We start from the raw sequence: 17,932 nt of genomic DNA, 5'->3' as shown, positions 1-17,932 counted from the left end.
TGAAGCCATGCCGGCGCTGTGACACGCGGCGGCGTGGCTCGGCCAACGAGACCGGCGGCCATCACCGGTAGTGCCAGGGCAAGCTAGAGGGAGCATGCGGTTCGTGAGAAGCTGGCGAAGGCAGGAAGGTAGCTAGGCAGGGTGGAGAAGAGGAGGAAGGGTGCCTTCCACGGCGGCCGAGCACGGCGGCGCCATGGCCGACGGTGGCGAGGCGCGAGAAGGCGCTACCTGAGCTCGACAGTCGGCACAAGCGCGAGCACCACGTGCCGGAGAGCGAGGCGGAGCTGTGGGCGCACGATTGCTGGCCGAGGTAGAGGAGAAGCGGCGAATTTGGCCGGCGGGTGCGGTGGCGCGGTGAGGGGGAGAGTGGGTGAGCTCGGCACTTACAGAGAGGAGAGGCAGCGCGGGAGAGGGCTAGCGAGCGCACTAGCTTTAGCAGAAGTAGGCGGGCGCGTGGGCGCGGGCGCAGGCTGGCTGCGACACGCGGCGGCGTCGATGGCGCATGGCCGCCACGCAACGGGCGTGCTCTGCCGCGGTCAGCGCGTGTGCGAGCGGCGAGCAGGGGAATGGCGTGGGGCTAGGCCAAGGCGAGACGCGCATGGGATGGCGTGGCGCGCTGGGTGGTGAGGCGCGCGGCAGGCGGGGACATGGGCTAGGCCGGCTTCGGCCGTGGGCCGGGAAGCTGAGCGGTGGCCTGTTAAGCGAAATGAAATTCTTTTCTTTTTATTTCTCAAATAAACAGAATTAAATTCCCATTTTTGAGCCATTTAAAAGCATTTTCACAAATTGGTGCAAAAATGAAATTTGTTCCATTTTTCAATATCTACAACTTTGATTTTATGACCAAAGCCAAATTCTTGATAGATTTTGAATGCTAAAATTAAAGTCAATTTTAACTCAAAACCTTAATTTTGGAGAATTATTTTTAACGCAAAATTTTGAAATAATTTGAATACAAACTTCGCTCCAAGAATTGAACTAAATAATCCTAGATGATTTACAAGCATAACCAAACAAGTTCTACTAACCTAGCAAGCAAAATCAGGGCAAAACAACTCTAACAAGTGTATGCAACATTCAGGTTTCACAACATGTTTCATATGTTTTGAAGCAGTGTTTCAGTTGTTATTTACATGATTAGGCATGTATGATTAGGATGCTTGATGATGCATGATATGCATGATTTGCAGTGCCTAAATGCTGGCATAACACCGGGGTGTTACAGCCCTCCCCCCTTATAAAAATCTCGTCCCGAGATTTGGGTTACAAACCATTTGTTATAAAAATCTTCATAAGCTTTTTGTAGATACTCTCCCGTTTCCCAAGTTGCATCTCCCTCATCATGATGATCCCACTGTATCTTATATGTTTTTACCACACTATTCCGAGTAGCACGTTCTTTAGTGTCTAACACCCGGACTGGTTGTTCACGATACACCAAATCTGATTTGAGTTGGATACCTCGAGGTTCTATTCTTTTTTCTGGAACACGCAAACATTTCTTAAGATGTGATACATGGAAAACTAGGAAAATGGTACTCATTGTCTCAGGTAACTCTAACTTATAGGCTACCGGACCTCTTTGTTCTAGAATCTTGTATGGTCCTACGAATCTCGCGGCAAGCTTTCTTCGGACTCCGAACCTTTTCTTCTTCATTGGCGTGACCTTCAGATAAACATAGTCACCAACTTTAAACACAAGGGGTCTCCTTCTTCTGTCTGCATAACTTTTCTGATGTGATTGGGCTGCTTTCATATTCTGCTGAATAATATGAACTTTCTTTTCGGCTTCTTCTACAAAGTCAATGCCATAATACCTTCTATCACCAGGCTCGACCCAATTCAATGGTGTTCTACATTTTCTATCATATAAAGCTTCGAATGGGGCCATCTTGATGCTTTCTTGATAACTATTATTATAAGAAAACTCAGCTAATGGTAACCATGACTCCCATGATCCCTTAGAAGACAATACACAGGCTCTTAACATATCTTCCAAAACAGTATTCACTCGTTCAGTCTGACCATCTGTCTGAGGATGATAAGCGGTACTATGAATCAAACTAGTTCCTAAACCTCTGTATAAATGTTCCCAAAAGTGAGCCGTAAACTGTGAGCCTCTATCAGATACTATGGTCTTTGGTATACCATGCAACCTCATAATTTCTGTGATATACTTCTCGGCATATTGAGGTGGTCGATAAGTTGTCTTGATAGGTAGGAAATGAGCGGTCTTAGTAAGACAGTCCACAATTACCCAAATCGAATCATGTCTTTTTTTAGTAGTGGGCAAACCCAAGATAAAATCCATACTGATATCGTCCCACTTCCAACTAGGGACTGACAAGGGTTGCAACATACCGGTAGGTTTCATATGAATGGCTTTCACTCGACAACATGCGTCACATCTAGCAACATATGCTGTAATTTCTTTCTTCATTTTGGTCCACCAATAGCAAGATCTTAGTTCTTGATACATCTTACTACTTCCGGGATGGATAGATAGCTTAGAAAGGTGAGCTTTATCCATGAGTTTATTCCTAAGCTCTTGATCCTTGGGAACCACAAGACGGTCGCCAAACCACAACACGCCCTGTTCATCCACTTTAAAGTGTTGAGACGACTTTTCTTTTATTTTCTCTTTGATGTGGAATATTCCCTTGTCGGTTTTCTGGCCTTCTATTATCTTACTCTCCAAAGAGCAACTAATCTGAATACTATGTAACACAGCAGGATGCATTAGATTGAACCCATCTTTAAGTAATGGCTGCACATTCAAGTAATGTGACTTTCTGCTCAAAGCATCTGCCACTACATTGGCTTTTCCAGGATGATATTGCACATTCAAGTTGTAATCCTTGATCAATTACAACCATCTGTGCTATCTCATATTCAGCTCTGGTTGGGTAAAGATGTACTTAAAACTCTTGTGATCTGTGAAAATATTGCACACATTACCAAGTAGATAATGTCTCCAAATTTTTAGGGCATGCACAACTGCAGCAAGTTCAAGATCATGTGTTGGATAGTTGACCTCATGCTTCCTCAATTAACGTGAGGCATAGGCAATGACTCTCCTTTCTTGCATAAGAACACAGCCCAATCCAGTCTTCGATGCGTCGCAAAACACATCAAATGGTTTCTCGATATCTGGTTGTGCTAGAACAGGAGCAGTGGTCAACAGTTTCCGCAAAGTGTGGAAAGCTGCTTCACACTCCTCTGTCCACACAAACTTGTGATCCTTCTATAGGAGACTTGTCATCGGTTTGGCAATCTTCGAAAAGTCTGGTATAAAGCGACGGTAATAACCGACTAGTCCTAAGAAACTTCTAATCTCAGGAACTGTGGTCGGTGCTTTCCAATTCATAACTTCTTGCACCTTACTTGGATCGACTAAAACTCCATTTTCTGACAGAATGTGACCAAGGAAAGGAACTTTCTTCAACCAGAATTCGCATTTGCTAAACTTAGCATATAGTTGATGATCCCTAAGTCTGGTCAAGACAGTTCTCAGATGCTCTTCATGATCTTTCTCATTCTCGGAGTACACCAGAATGTCATCGATGAACACCACCACAAACTTATCCAATTCTGGCATGAAAACTATATTCATCAAAAACATAAAGTATGCAGGAGCATTTGTCAAGCCAAAGGACATGACAAGATACTCATACAACCCGTATCTGGTGGAAAATGCAGTTTTCGGTATATCCTATGGCCTAATCTTGATCTGATGATAACCGGATCTCAAATCTATTTTTGAGAACACCTTGGCCTTGGCTAACTGGTCAAACAGAACATCAATATAAGGCAAGGGATACTTATTCTTTATGGTTACCGTGTTGAGTGGCCTATAATCTACACACATTCTCAACGTGCCCTCTTTCTTCTTCTTCACAAACAAGGCGGGACATCCCCATTTAGACTTGCTTGGCCGAATAAACCCCTTTTTTGATAAATCTTCTAATTGCATCTTCAGCTCAGCTAGTTCATCTAGAGGCATCCGATAGGGTCTCCTTGAAATCAGAGCTGTTTCGGGGATTAACTCAATCGCAAACTCAATCTCTCTATCCGGCGGAAGACCAGGTAGCTCATCCGGGAATACATCTGGAAACTCATACACTACCGGAATCTGATGAATAGGAATGACTGCCGTAGCACATGTAACACTTATAAGGTCTGTTCTTCGAGGCAATGGTACTTGGAAAGTACCCTCACCCAGGGGATCCTTAAGGGTAAGTACTCGACTTCCAGTATCTATGACTGCTCCCTAATCCTTCATCCAATTCATCCCTATAATGACATCCAAAACTAGTCCAGGCATAACTATCAAGTTCACTCGGAACTTCCTGCTACCTAATTCTTTTCTTTTTATTTCTCAAATAAACAGAATTAAATTCCCATTTTTGAGCCATTTAAAAGCATTTTCACAAATTGATGCAAAAATGAAATGTGTTCCATTTTTCAATATCTACAACTTTGATTTTATGACCAAAGCCAAATTCTTGATAGATTTTGAATGCTAAAATTAAAGTCAATTTTACCTCAAAACCTTAATTTTGGAGAATTATTTTTAACGCAAAATTTTGAAATAATTTGAATACAAACTTCGCTCCAAGAATTGAACTAAATAATCCTAGATGATTTACAAGCATAACCAAATAAGTTCTACTAACCTAGCAAGCAAAATCAGGGCAAAACAACTCTAACAAGTGTATGCAACATTTAGGTTTCACAACATGTTTCATATGTTTTGAAGTAGTGTTTCAGTTGTTATTTACATGATTAGGCATGTATGATTAGGATGCTTGATGATGCATGATATGCATGATTTGCAGTGCCTAAATGCTGGCATAACACCGGAGTGTTATAGCGCGGGTCATCGCCGGTGAGGCATCCCCGGCCATGGCACGGTGAGAGGAAGGGCTCGGGATACTCGGCGACGTAGTGTGGTGCTCGTGCGCGAGAAAGGAAGGCAGGAGGGAAAGCGGAGCGGGGCTATCCATGCAGAGCCAAGCTACGGCAAGGAGGAGCTCACTCCCACGAGGAATTCTCGGCCAGAGAAGACTTACCATAGCGAAAGGAGGCGAGCACCGGTTGCGCAAGGTGGAGGTGGTGCTCAGGTCAAGATGTAGCTAGCCCTGGCGGACTGGAGCGGCCGAAACGGCCAACGCCGGCGAGGAAGCTGGTGCGGGCGGTGGTGGAGGTGAGCGCTGCTGCTGCTGCTGTCCGAGCAAGAGGCAGGGGGTTTGGAGTGCAGCGCCAGGGTGCGGTCGGCCGAGCCTTGAAGGCAGCGCGGCTTGGTCGGGACAGGCAGGCCGGTGGTGCCGCGCGTCGTGCTCGCCGGCGCATGGCCACCACGCGGCGTGCGCGCTCTGGTGCGGTCGGGCGTGGGCGCGGCGAACGGGCGAGGCACGACGCTGAGGCAGGCCGGGCCGGCCTGTGCGGCTGGGCCAAAAGGGAGGTGGCGGCCCAATAAGGTAGAAATGTGATTTTTCAAATTATTTTTCTATTCCTATTCCATTCAAATGAATTTTTGAACTTTTTCAAAGTAGTTTCAAACTTTGGCCCAAAAATAAAAGTTGCTCAAAAATTTATTCTCTACAACTTTGCTTTTATGACCAAAGTCAAATTCCAAATTGATTTTGAATTACAAAATTAAAATCAATAAAAATTCAAAACCCTAATTTTGAAGAATTATTTTTAAAAGCAAAATTTGGCAAAAATTTAAATATAAACTTTGCTCCAAATTGTATCCTAAATATTTATAAGCTATCTTAGTGATCAAACCAAGAAATCATATCACCCAACATGAGCATGGCATTTCAAATAGTTTAAACATGATGAATTTCAATTTAATTTCAGCACCACATGAAATGACACTTCCTTTCTTTAGAATGGAATGCATAGATGCTACTTATGCATAATGAAATCATGATTATGCTCATAAGATGGCATGTTAATGCATGCTTAATACCGAGGTGTTACAGCCCTCCCCACTTATAAGAATCTCGTCTCGAGATTTTGAGTTACGAACCATTTATTATAAAAATCTTTATAAGTGTTTTGCAGATATTCTCCTATTTCCCACATCGCATCACCATCATCATGATGACTCCACTATATCTTATATGTTCTCACTACTTTATTCCGAGTGACCCAGTCCTTAGTGTCCAAAACTCGAATCGATTGCTCACGATATTCCAAGTCTGATTTGAGTTGAATGCTCTGAGGTTCAATTCTCTCTTTCGGAACACGCAAGCACTTCTTCAACTGTGATACATGGAAGACTAGGAAGATCGAACCCATCGCTTCTAGTAACTGTAACTTATAAGCCACGGGACCCTTCTTCTCTATGATCTTGTACGGCTCTACAAATCTAGGAGCAAGTTTTCTCTTTACTCCAAACTATTGTACTTTCTTTATTGGAGTAACCTTCAGATAAACGTAGTCACCTACCTCAAACTCAAGCGGTCTCCTTCTCTTATCGGCATAACTCTTCTGGCGTGACTATGCCGCTTTCATGTTTTGTTGGATAATATGGACCTTTTTCTCAGCCTCGTCAACAAAATCGATTCCGTAAAACCTTCTTTCTCTAGGCTCAACTCAATTCAATGGTGTCCTATATTTCCTGCCATACAAAGCTTCAAATGGAGCCATCTTGATACTCTCTTGGTAGCTGTTGTTGTAAGCGAACTCTGCCAAAGGTAACCATGATTTCCATGAACCTTTAGATGATAACACACAGGCTCTAAGCATATCTTCTAGGATAGCATTAACTCGCTCTGTCTGCCCATCTGTCTATGGGTGGTAAGCTATACTCCGAATCAAGCTAGTACCCAAACCCTTATGAAGATGCTCCCAAAAATGAGCGGTAAACTGTGACCCACGGTTAGACACGATAGTCTTTGGTATACCATGTAATCGGACAATCTCTGCAATATACTTCTCAGCATACTGAGGTGGTCGAAATGTTGTTTTGACTGGTAAAAAGTGAGCGGATTTGGTAAGGCGATCTGCAATTACCCAAATCGAATCATTCCCCTTTGGTGTGGTGGGAAACCGGTGATAAAATCCATACTTATATCATCCCATTTCCAATCTAGTACTGACAAAGGTTGCAACATTCCTGCGGGTCTCATGTGAAGAGCTTTCACTCTACAACACATGTCGCAACGAGCAACATACGTTGCAAGCTCCTTCATCTTCGTCCACCAATAACGAGGTTTCAATTCTTGGTATATTTTGTTACTTCCAGGATGGATAGACAGCTTAGAGTGATGAGCTTCATCCATCAGTTTGTTCTTGAGCTCTCGATCTTTAGGTACAACCAGATGGTCCTTAAACCATAACACCCCTTGTTCATCCACTCTAAAGTGCTTGGACAGTTCTTTCTTTATTTTCTCCTTAATATAGAATATTCCCTTATCTGTTTTCTGACCCTTAATGATCTTGCTTTCCAAGGTACAACTAACCTGGATACTATGCAACACAGCAGGATGCAACAAATTAAACCCATCTTCAAACAATGGTTGTACAACAAGAGAATGTGACTTCGTACTTAAGGCATCTGCCACTACATTTGCCTTTCCCGGATGATAGTGCACATTTAGATTATAGTCCTTTATTAGCTCTAACCATCTTCTTTGTCGCATATTCAACTTAGACTAAGTAAATATGTACTTGAGACTCTTATGATCTGTAAAGATATTGCACACATTCCCAAGCAAGTAGTGTCTCCAAATCTTTAGAGCATGCACAACAGCTGCAAGCTCTAAATCATGCGTAGGATAGTTAACCTCATGCTTCCTCAACTGACATGAGGCATAAGCAATGACCCTTCCATCTTGCATCAGAATACATCCTAAACCATTCTTTGATGCATCGCAAAACACATCAAACGACTTCTCTATATCCAGTTGCGCCAGAACAGGAGCAGTGGTTAGCAAATTCCGTAAGGTGTAGAAAGCTGCCTCACACTCCTCTGTCCAAATGAACTTATGATCCTTTTATAGCAAACTTGTCATTGGCTTGGCAATCTTTGAGAAGTCTGGTATAAAACGACGATAGTAACCGGCTAATCCAAGAAAACTCCGAACCTCATGAACTGTGCTTGGTGCCTTCCAGTCCATAACCTCTTGTACCTTACTAGGATCCACTGAGATTTCATTCTCAGATAACACATGACCGAGAAAAGGAACTGTCTTTAGCTAGAATTCACATTTACTAAACTTAGCATACAGCTGGTGATCTCTGAGTCTAGTCAAGACAATTCTTAGATGCTCTTCATGATCTTGTTCGTTCTCTGAGTATACTAGAATGTCATCAATGAACACAATCACGAACTTATCCAACTCCGGCATAAAGACCGAATTCATCAGATACATAAAGTATGCAGGACCAAACCAAAGGACATGACAAGATACTCGTACAAACCATATCTGGTGGAGAACACGGTTTTGGGTATATCTTGTGGTCTAATCTTGATCTGATGGTACCCTGATCTCAAATCTATTTTGGAGAACACCTTGGCTTTAGACAATTGATCAAACAAGATATCAATCTGAGGTAGAGGATACTTGTTTTTAATTGTCACCGCATTCAGTGGCCGGTAGTCCACGCACATCCGTAAGGAGTTATCCTTCTTCTTATTCACGAACAGTGTGGGACATCCCCATTCTGATGAACTTGGACGAATTAAACCCTTAGTCAATAGATCTTGGAGTTGTTTCTTTAACTCGGCTAATTCATTTGGAGGCATCCGATAAGGCCTTCTTGAGATCGGTGGTGTTCCAGGGATTAACTCAATGGTAAACTCAACATCTCTATCCGGTGGAAGACTAGGTAACTCCTCTAGAAACACGTCCAGAAACTCGCACACTACTAGAATCTTGGCTAGAAGAGTAGTTTGGACTGCACAAGTTGTACTAGTCAGATCTATTCTCCGAGGTAAGGTTACTTGAAATGTACCTTCTCCAACAGGTTCTTTGAGAGAAATGCTTCTTCCTCCAACATCAATTACTACTCCCATCTTAGTCATCCAGTTTATTCCTATAATCACATCTAGAACTAGCCCTGGCATAACTATCAAGTTAAGCTTATACTGCCTATTTGCTATACTCAGGGTTATCCCTCGGATTAGCTGATTAGTTAACAGATCAGCCCTAGCTGAACTGATCCGATAAGCACATTCCAATTCAACTATCTTTTGCTCATACTTTCTTGCAAATGCTTGACTTATGAATGAATACGATGATCCAGAATCAAACAAAATGACTGTAGGATGATTGTTGATAAAAAACATACCGGCTATCATGGGCTCTCCTTCCGGGATGTCATCAATGGTGGTGTGGTGCACATGAGCTTGGTACTGATTCTGCTACCTCTTGGGATATGGGCAAAACTTCACAAAGTGCCCAGTTTGATTGCAGTTGAAACACGGTCCTCTTACTTGAGTAGCAGCTCCAGATGAACTGCCTTGTCTGATCTTGGCTTGTGGCACCACCATCTTGAATGGCTTCTGGTTCCTTTGAGGTTGTTGGGCATTCTGATTCCTCCGCTGGGGTGGCCTGAACCTTGCACCAGGGGCAGGTAGACGATACGCAGAACGATTTGCCATCGAGGCCCTTGGCTGGGACGGACCTGACTCAAAAGCCCTCTTGCGAGTCTTGGATGTAGCATATACATTGTTGTTCTTTTCTTGCTTTAAGCAGTCACTAACAAAGTCATTGAAACCAGTTCTTGTGTTAGTACCCACGTGCTTCATCATCTTGGGATTCAGACCTCTCTTGAAACTAGCGATCTTTTTGGCATCGGTATTCACCATGTCAGAGGCATAGCGACTTAGATTATTGAATGTATGTAGATACTAGGTCACCATCTTGGTGCCTTGATTCAGTGCTAGAAATTCTCCAAACTTCATTTCTGTCAAACCAGGGGGAATGTAAACTCCATGAAAAACCTCAGTGAATTCCCTCCAAGTAATGTGGGCATTGGGAGGAAAAGTGGTGCGGTGGTGCTTCCACCACATTCCTATAGGGCCTTGCAGCTGATGAGCTGCATACTCCATCTTCAATACTTTTGTCATCCTTAGAACACAAAACTTATCTTCCATGGTGTTTATCCACTCTTCTGCATCCAAGGGCTCTGCCACTTCCTTGAAAATGGGTGGTCTGGTGTCCATAAAGTCCTTGAAACTGCTATGCTAATTAACTTCATGTCCACCTGGGTTTAACCCACGGCGGGTATTGTCGGCAATATGGTGCAATGCAGCTTCCATGTTCTGCTGCATGCCCTCCATGTTGCGCTGACTTCTAAGGAACTGTGCGAAGAACTATTCCACGGTGTACGGTGGAGGAGGAGGTGGTGGTGGTGGATCACGGTTCTCATTCCTAGCGGCACTACCACCTGCCTCAGTCGCGTCATACATGGTACGGCGAGTGTTCGGCATCTGCATATTTCAGCAATAGTAATTATTAGGCGATGTTGTAGAAATTGCAGGTGAATGAAAAATTATGCCGTACTGACTTCACTGGAGAGAATAAATTCATACAATAAAACAGGGGCATAATAAGTCATTCCAATCAACACAACATTACTAATTAGATTACTGAAACGCACACATTGCGTCCAATACAACTGAATTGCCAGCATACATACACTGGACTTTTGATGTTCAGATATCGCCACAAACACATCCAAGTTTTCCAACATTACATCAAGGTCTTAGTCTTTCTCCTCATGAGTACATGCCAGACATGTCAACCATGCAAAAGGTCATCGCAAATGAAACCCTAGTAGCTAGCGCAACAACTACTAGCCTACTCATCGTGGTCGCTGTCTATGTCAGAGATGTCGACATTGTCACTATCTACATCATCGTCGTCGTCATCAGATGGTGCCTCAAGCTCTTTGGGATCCTCATCCTCATCTAGATCCATCTCTGCGGCTCCAGGCAAAACGTAAGGGTGGAGCTGGTTATTCAGCTGATGAACCTCCTCATGTAGGTAGTCGTTGTACTCTTCTGCATTGGCCAGCTGCTGCTCCAGCTCAACCTGTCGAGCTCTCAGAACATCTTCTGTGGACCAGGCTTCATTCCTCTGGTGGAGCACATGGATCAACATGCGCTCAGCGTTCATGTTGGTGGTGGTCAGATGCTCGACCTGCTCTCTCAATGCACGCACGTCTCCCTCATAGGCTCTAGTCCTCTAGGTCGCCTGATCGCTCTGACAAGTCAACTGAGCCATCTCTGCACTGAGCCTCTCAATTTCGGCATTATGATCCCTCTAAAGCTGATGTCGGTCATCATGGGCATGACCAAGAGCACCAGACACATGTCTTAGGCTACCTTCTACTCCATCAAAAGCCTTCATCACTACGAACATGGCGCTCATGGCAGGGTTATCACTGTTCTGTCCTTCTGCTGCTCCAATCTCTAGAGATCTTCCTCTTGCTTGCTGTCATGAGTCAGTGGAGGGGTTGCCCCTCGGAAAGACTCCAACTAAAGCGGCTACCAACTCCTAAGGAAAACGATCCATGATATCCCTCAATATCCCAAAGGCTGCCCTGTCAGCTGCTTCTTCAGCGGTCCTGCCAGTTGAATCATAACGCCAACCAGTCCACTCAGAACCATCACCTCAGGGACGAACAATGGCCTCCACAGTAACCAAGAGACCTTCCCCCAACTGCTCATTTATCTAGAAGTAGCGGGGCTCCATTCCATCAGGATAGCCTACATAGCTGAGCACTCTCCACAAGAGTGTAGGCATCCCAAAATCTCCAAGAAACGTGTGGCACTGATTGGTATGTGGAGCAAGCTGATGGCGGGGAGCTCTGCCTCCGGTGGACTTGCGAGCGGTCTGCTTTGTGCGTGCCATCTGTAGCAAATTTGTTTTATTACTCACATGAGAACAAAGTTAAGTTGTCATTTTTATCAAAATGAGATAATCAACTTATAAGGAGAGGAACAATGCCATAAATGATATGTAACAACATGATGCATGCATGTTCCGTATGTTCTCACAAACTTAGGAAAATAACAATTGCTAGCGGCATAGACGGTGGTATATAACGGTCTCTGATAAACGTAGCTAATACGTACTACACGATAGCGCTGTTACGTACCTACAAAAGATCCACTTCAGCCCAAACCCTGATAGTATGAAAAAATATGCACGAAAGCAGTAAAGTAATCTACTCGTCCTACACGCATCCCTAGATACATGTACAACGGTAGCAACTACCCGAACCATCATCCTATTGATGGCATCGTCACCACAGGACGGAATTTCCCCACACATTGGATACCTTTATACAAACATGCATATGTCATGTAAATAATCCAGCATCATATAAGCACTTCCCTAGATCGGCAGTGTATCCGATCATGCTCTCACAACTCTCACTTACCGAGGCGTAGAGGCAATGGATCAATACATTACCACTCAAGTGAATGGCACTCATACAATAGCACGCCGTATGAGCAACGGAATAGAAATATGATACAAAGACCCCCAAGTCAGTACTTAAATAAGCCACCTAGAGTCCTTAACTGGGCATAAAGGATATGACCACTAACACACTCTTAAGTTTTTAATTAGAGGTTGAAACACCTATATACTATAGTTTGCAATTAGTTTTGTAACACAAAATCCTTTTGTTTCAAATACACACATGAACAGTAACCTGCTAAACCTTGCTCTAATGCCAGTTGTAACAGAACCGACCAATTATACGAGATTAAGTAAGGAAATCTTCCGCCGAAGCAGATAATTTAGCAAACTTAAGCCCGTATAACCCGGTAGTCCGTGAAACCATGAAGGATTCCAAACCAATCGACATACAAACCAAGATCGTACAAGTTTAGCAAGTACCATCACATGTTACATAAAGTTCGCAATGACAGTAGGATACATCAGAGTTTAGAATATAAAGTTATTTCAAACCAGGTTCAATCTGAAATAGCGGAAGCAAATAGTTTTAAAGCCACACACACACTTTTAGTTTAGATACAGTGCCAGTAGGTAGTCATCTCCAACAAAAGCATCAGATGAGAGATACAAAGTGACCATTGCCCTTGGTCCTAGTTGTCACCCATCGCCGGGTACAGGCAGTTAATGCAATAGCCGTAGTATATTTGACCATCTGCAACAACAATGGGAACAACGCCCTGAGTACGAGAAGGTACTTAGCTAGACTTACCCGTCTTAAACCAAAATAAAGCGACACCAAGGATTATGCAAGGCTTACTTTAGTGGGCTAGCTGACTTGTTTGCGAAAAGCATAAGCTATCATGAAGAAACCATTTTAAGTACTTTGCATCACCTTTATTATGACCTATCCATCTAGGTAAGCACCTATACTATAGCAATCACTTGATTAACCAATAACATCTAGTTACCAATTTAGATTTAGCATATCCCATACCATCCAGATAACCATCATTGTTCCATAATAATTACTGCGATGCCGTAGCTCGAGTCAAGTGCTCACTATCCAGGAGCGATGGCAATTCGAATTGATTCCTAACTAGCTGGTGATTTATTCCTCACACAAACCATGCTTCTCCTGCCAGGATAGCTTAGATCACCAAGGACACTATTCAGGTAGCTGCGGGACAATCTAGAGCCGCAGTACCCAGGGACCGCCCGACTACCAGGAATCAGGGTGCACCTACCCTTAGGCTCACTCTTCGCGTCCCTGTCATACCCCCATCAGCACCAATACGCGCACCCGTGTAGATCTCGGCCTGAATAGTGTCACTAGCTTCGTGGTCGAAAGGCGCTTTATTCGGCCAGCTAAATGTGAGGCATGCGTTCAACATGATAAGAGGGACGAGCAACGATCGGTCCTTAATCGACATAGATGGAAACTAATAGCACCCCAAAACCCTGTCTGGTTGCCTCCAACTTTTTCCATCTGGTCTCCAATTATCCATCACACATGGTTAATTCTAGGATATCATTCTTTCCATAGCTAAATTCTTCCAGTAACCACCGATAATGTAGGTGACCGGATATCACCGATTGCTATCGGTCTAAGCAAGGCTAAGCAGTTATTCGATCCTGACCTAACAGGGTAAAAGGTAATAAGGTAGGCAAGGATAGTAATAAATGCATTAACGGTTCCAATCAACTCCTACAACTTAATGCAACAATATATAAACTCATATATATAGAAAGAATTGCTTTTATAAAGTAACAGACTTAGAATGCTTCGGGGCTTGCCTCGCTCGAACGAACTAGGTTGATGATCCACGCACTCGGGCAAGTCCTCTCCCGGCTCCTCTTCCTCTGGCACCTCCTGTGCCTGGACTTCTTGTGGATCTGTCCTGGTCTGCTCTTCCTGAACTACTGCTAACAACTCCTCCTATGATCTTGTATGATGCAGATGTATGAGTGCTAATGCATAGGTACATCGAAGAGATGACAAGTAATGATCATGATACATGAAATGTAGATGAACATGTTTAACTTTATTGGACATAGTAGAAGTAAAGCCCTTCTACAAGGTAGCCAATATCATCCAAGAACATGTACTACCATACTACTACTACAACCACTATACTAACATGCCAAGTCACCACAACAATCTAAGATGCTTCAAAGATACACCAAAGCAAACATTATTAACTAATCATGCATTAAAGAAGATTTGTTTATTTCATTTTAAACTAGGGCTACAACAGCAACATATATTTTTGTTGCTCATAAAAATCTGAGAAAATTATAGTAGCATAGTACTACTCTAAGTAGGCTACCATAAAATTTTCATGGCATTTAGATAAGTATAACAGCCTACACAAAAATGACAAGCTATGGTGGATAATTGATCATGAAAATACTTTGTACTACGAAAAGTGTCAAACAATAGATTTGGTATTTTTCCCGTGATCTACATAGCATACAATCACTGTACAAAAAGTTTCACCTACATGTATTATTCATATTTTTAGCCCTAGCAATTTTACAAGAAATCAACAATTAATACACATAACATACCTAGCCATATTTTTCCACATAACATGCATGATATATATTTTTCATAGAAAGTACATCTCAAGAATAGATCAACCAAATTGGAATCATATTTTTCTGATATATATAGGATTTACTAATCATTTTACAAGATATCAGCAATATCAAGAATTAAATAAAGCTCTACATTAAAGTATCTCAAAAATGACATGCAATATTTTTATCATGTAGATCTGGTGACAAGGAACACAACAAAATTTGTTTCATAAATTTTGGAGCAATTTTGAGCAAGTTATAAATTTCCAAAGCATTTAAATAGAAATCTAAAAATCATTTCTTAAATTCTTTCTGAAAATCCATGTTCAAAACCGCTAGATCCACCTGGATCTCCACTTAGGCTTGCACCCCTGCGGCTGATAGTGGCCCCCACGGGTTAGCCGGCCCCAGCTGCCAGCCTCACGGGACAGGGGAGGCGGTGGACCGTCGAGATCTCGCCGACGGCGAGGTCTCAGGCCCGGTGAAGGTGACCGGCGTGCTCCCCACCCTCGTGCGAACCCAACGGTGCTCGTGGCATGGGCCGAAGAGCATGGGAAGCTGGCCGCTGCCGTGCATGTGGAGCGGCGACGCGGGTCATCGCCGATGAGGCGTCCCCGGCCATGGCACGGTGAGAGGAGGGGCTCGGGATACTCGGCGATGCAGTGCGGTGCTCGTGCACGAGAAAGGAAGGCGGGAGAGAAAGCGAAGCGGGGCTGTCCGCGCGAAGCCAAGCTCCGGCGAGGAGGAGCTCACTCCGACGAGGAATTCTTGGTCGGAGAAGACTTACCACAGCGAAAGGACGTGAGCACCAGTTGCGCGAGGTGGAGGCGGTGCTCAGGGCAAGACGGAGCTAGCCCTGGCGGACTAGAGCGGCCGGAACGGCCAACGCCGGCGAGGAAGCTGGTGCGGGCGGTGGCGGAGGCGAGCGCTGCTGCTGCTGCTGTCCGAGCGAGAGAGGCAGGGGGTTCGGAGTGCAGCGCTAGGGTGCGGTCGGCCGAGCCTTGAAGGCAGCGCGGCTTGGTCGGGACGGGCAGGCCGGTGTTGCCGCGTGATGTGCTCACCGACGCATGGCCGCCACGCGGCGTGCACGCTTTGGCGTGGTCGGGCGTGGGCGCGGCGAACGGGCGAGGCGCGACGCTGAGGCAGACCGGGCCAGCCTGTGCGGCTGGGCCGAAAGGGAGGTGGTGGCCTGAAAGGACCTAGGATGTCGCCTAGAGGGGGGGTGAATAGGCGTTTCTGAAAATTAACACCTTTAAATGCGGAAACAATTAGAAAGGGGAGTTTCCAAAATGGAAACTCCAAATTAAGAGTACTACCACCCCTCACAAGTTAGTCACAAAGTAAACAAGGTATAAAGAATATATCTAGAAGCTACAACCCTGCAACACCAAGTTAGAACAGAGAATAAATATTTTCAGTGCAGGCAGGAAATACCGGACGTGTCCGGTATGAATACCGGATGTGTCCGGTATACACGATTTCTACAGATCGGCCCCGAACTTGCTCCTTTCGATTTCTATCTTCAAACCAAACTGCAGGCACTTGATGGAGATGACAAAATACACAGAGAACCTGCAGAATAGCTAGAGCAACACAAATATCAAATGAAATGCGAATTGAGACACGATATTTGTTTTACCGAAGTTCAGACTCGTTCGAGTCCTACTCTCCGTTGAGGGGGCTGCGGGCGACCCAGCGAAGGTCAGCCCTAGAGGGTACCACGAAGGTCACTCTAGCCGGAGTCTTTTCCAACTCCTTTTCCTCCTTCCACTAATTTGATTCCGAGGCGGCGGAATCAACCGTTACAAACTTTTCGAAGCAACCACAATCTCTCGGTTGCTCTCCGGCGACGCCTAGCCGTCTAGGACCGAAGAGTCCAAGAGTAACAAATGCGAATCACAAGATTGACAATATGCACAAGTGCTCAAGTGGTGGCTTGCTCTCTTTTTCAAATTCTCTCTCAACCCACAAATTGATTTTGCAATTTGGATCACACACTCACTAAGAGAGGGTTTAGGAGAGTTGGCAAGGCTCAAAAACGTGTGTCTATTTTAGCAGAATCAGCAGCCTCCAAAGGTGGAGGCTTGGGGGTATTTATAGCCCCCTTGAAAGACTAGCCGTTTTATAGCCGTTGCAATACCGGACACGTCCGGTATGCATACCGGACACGTCCGGTATGACTCACACTGCGCCAACGGTAACTAAGTTACAGTGATGTTGTGAGGCGTCGGAACTCTCGAAGAATGCTGGGACTTCCGACCGTCGGAACTCCCAACTCAAGTCGGAACCCCCGACCCTCAGTAATTTTGAAAAACATGTAACTGAGTTGAAGTTAGTGAGGTGTCGGAACTCCCGACACATGTCGGAACTCCCGACCGTCGGAACTCCCGACTTACGTCGGAACTCCCGACTCTCACGGCTTTTGAAAACTAGCCGTTGGCTTCTGGTCATCCATACCGGACACGTCCGGTATGACCAGGACAGTGAACCCTCCAAGTCAGTTAAAGTGCGACACGTCGGAACTCCCGACCCATGCCGGGACTCCCGACCGTCGGAACTCCCGACCTACGTCGGAACTCCCGACTAACCAACCCGAGAACAACAATTTTACAACTGCTGGACAAATACCGGACACGTTTAGTTTAGAATATAAAGTTATTACAAACCAGGTTCAATCTGAAATAGCGGAAGCAAATAGTTTTAAAGCCACACACACACTTTTAGTTTAGATACAGTGCCAGTAGGTAGTCATCTCCAACAAAAGCATCAGATGAGAGATACAAAGTGACCATTGCCCTTGGTCCTAGTTGTCACCCATCGCCGGGTACAGGCAGTTAATGCAATAGCCGTAGTATATTTGACCATCTGCAACAACAATGGGAACAACGCCCTGAGTACGAGAAGGTACTTAGCTAGACTTA

This window comes from Miscanthus floridulus, chromosome 3 (genome assembly GCF_019320115.1).
Source record: "Miscanthus floridulus cultivar M001 chromosome 3, ASM1932011v1, whole genome shotgun sequence".
Lineage (NCBI taxonomy): Eukaryota > Viridiplantae > Streptophyta > Magnoliopsida > Poales > Poaceae > Miscanthus > Miscanthus floridulus.
Note: the sequence above shows the minus strand (reverse complement) of the source record.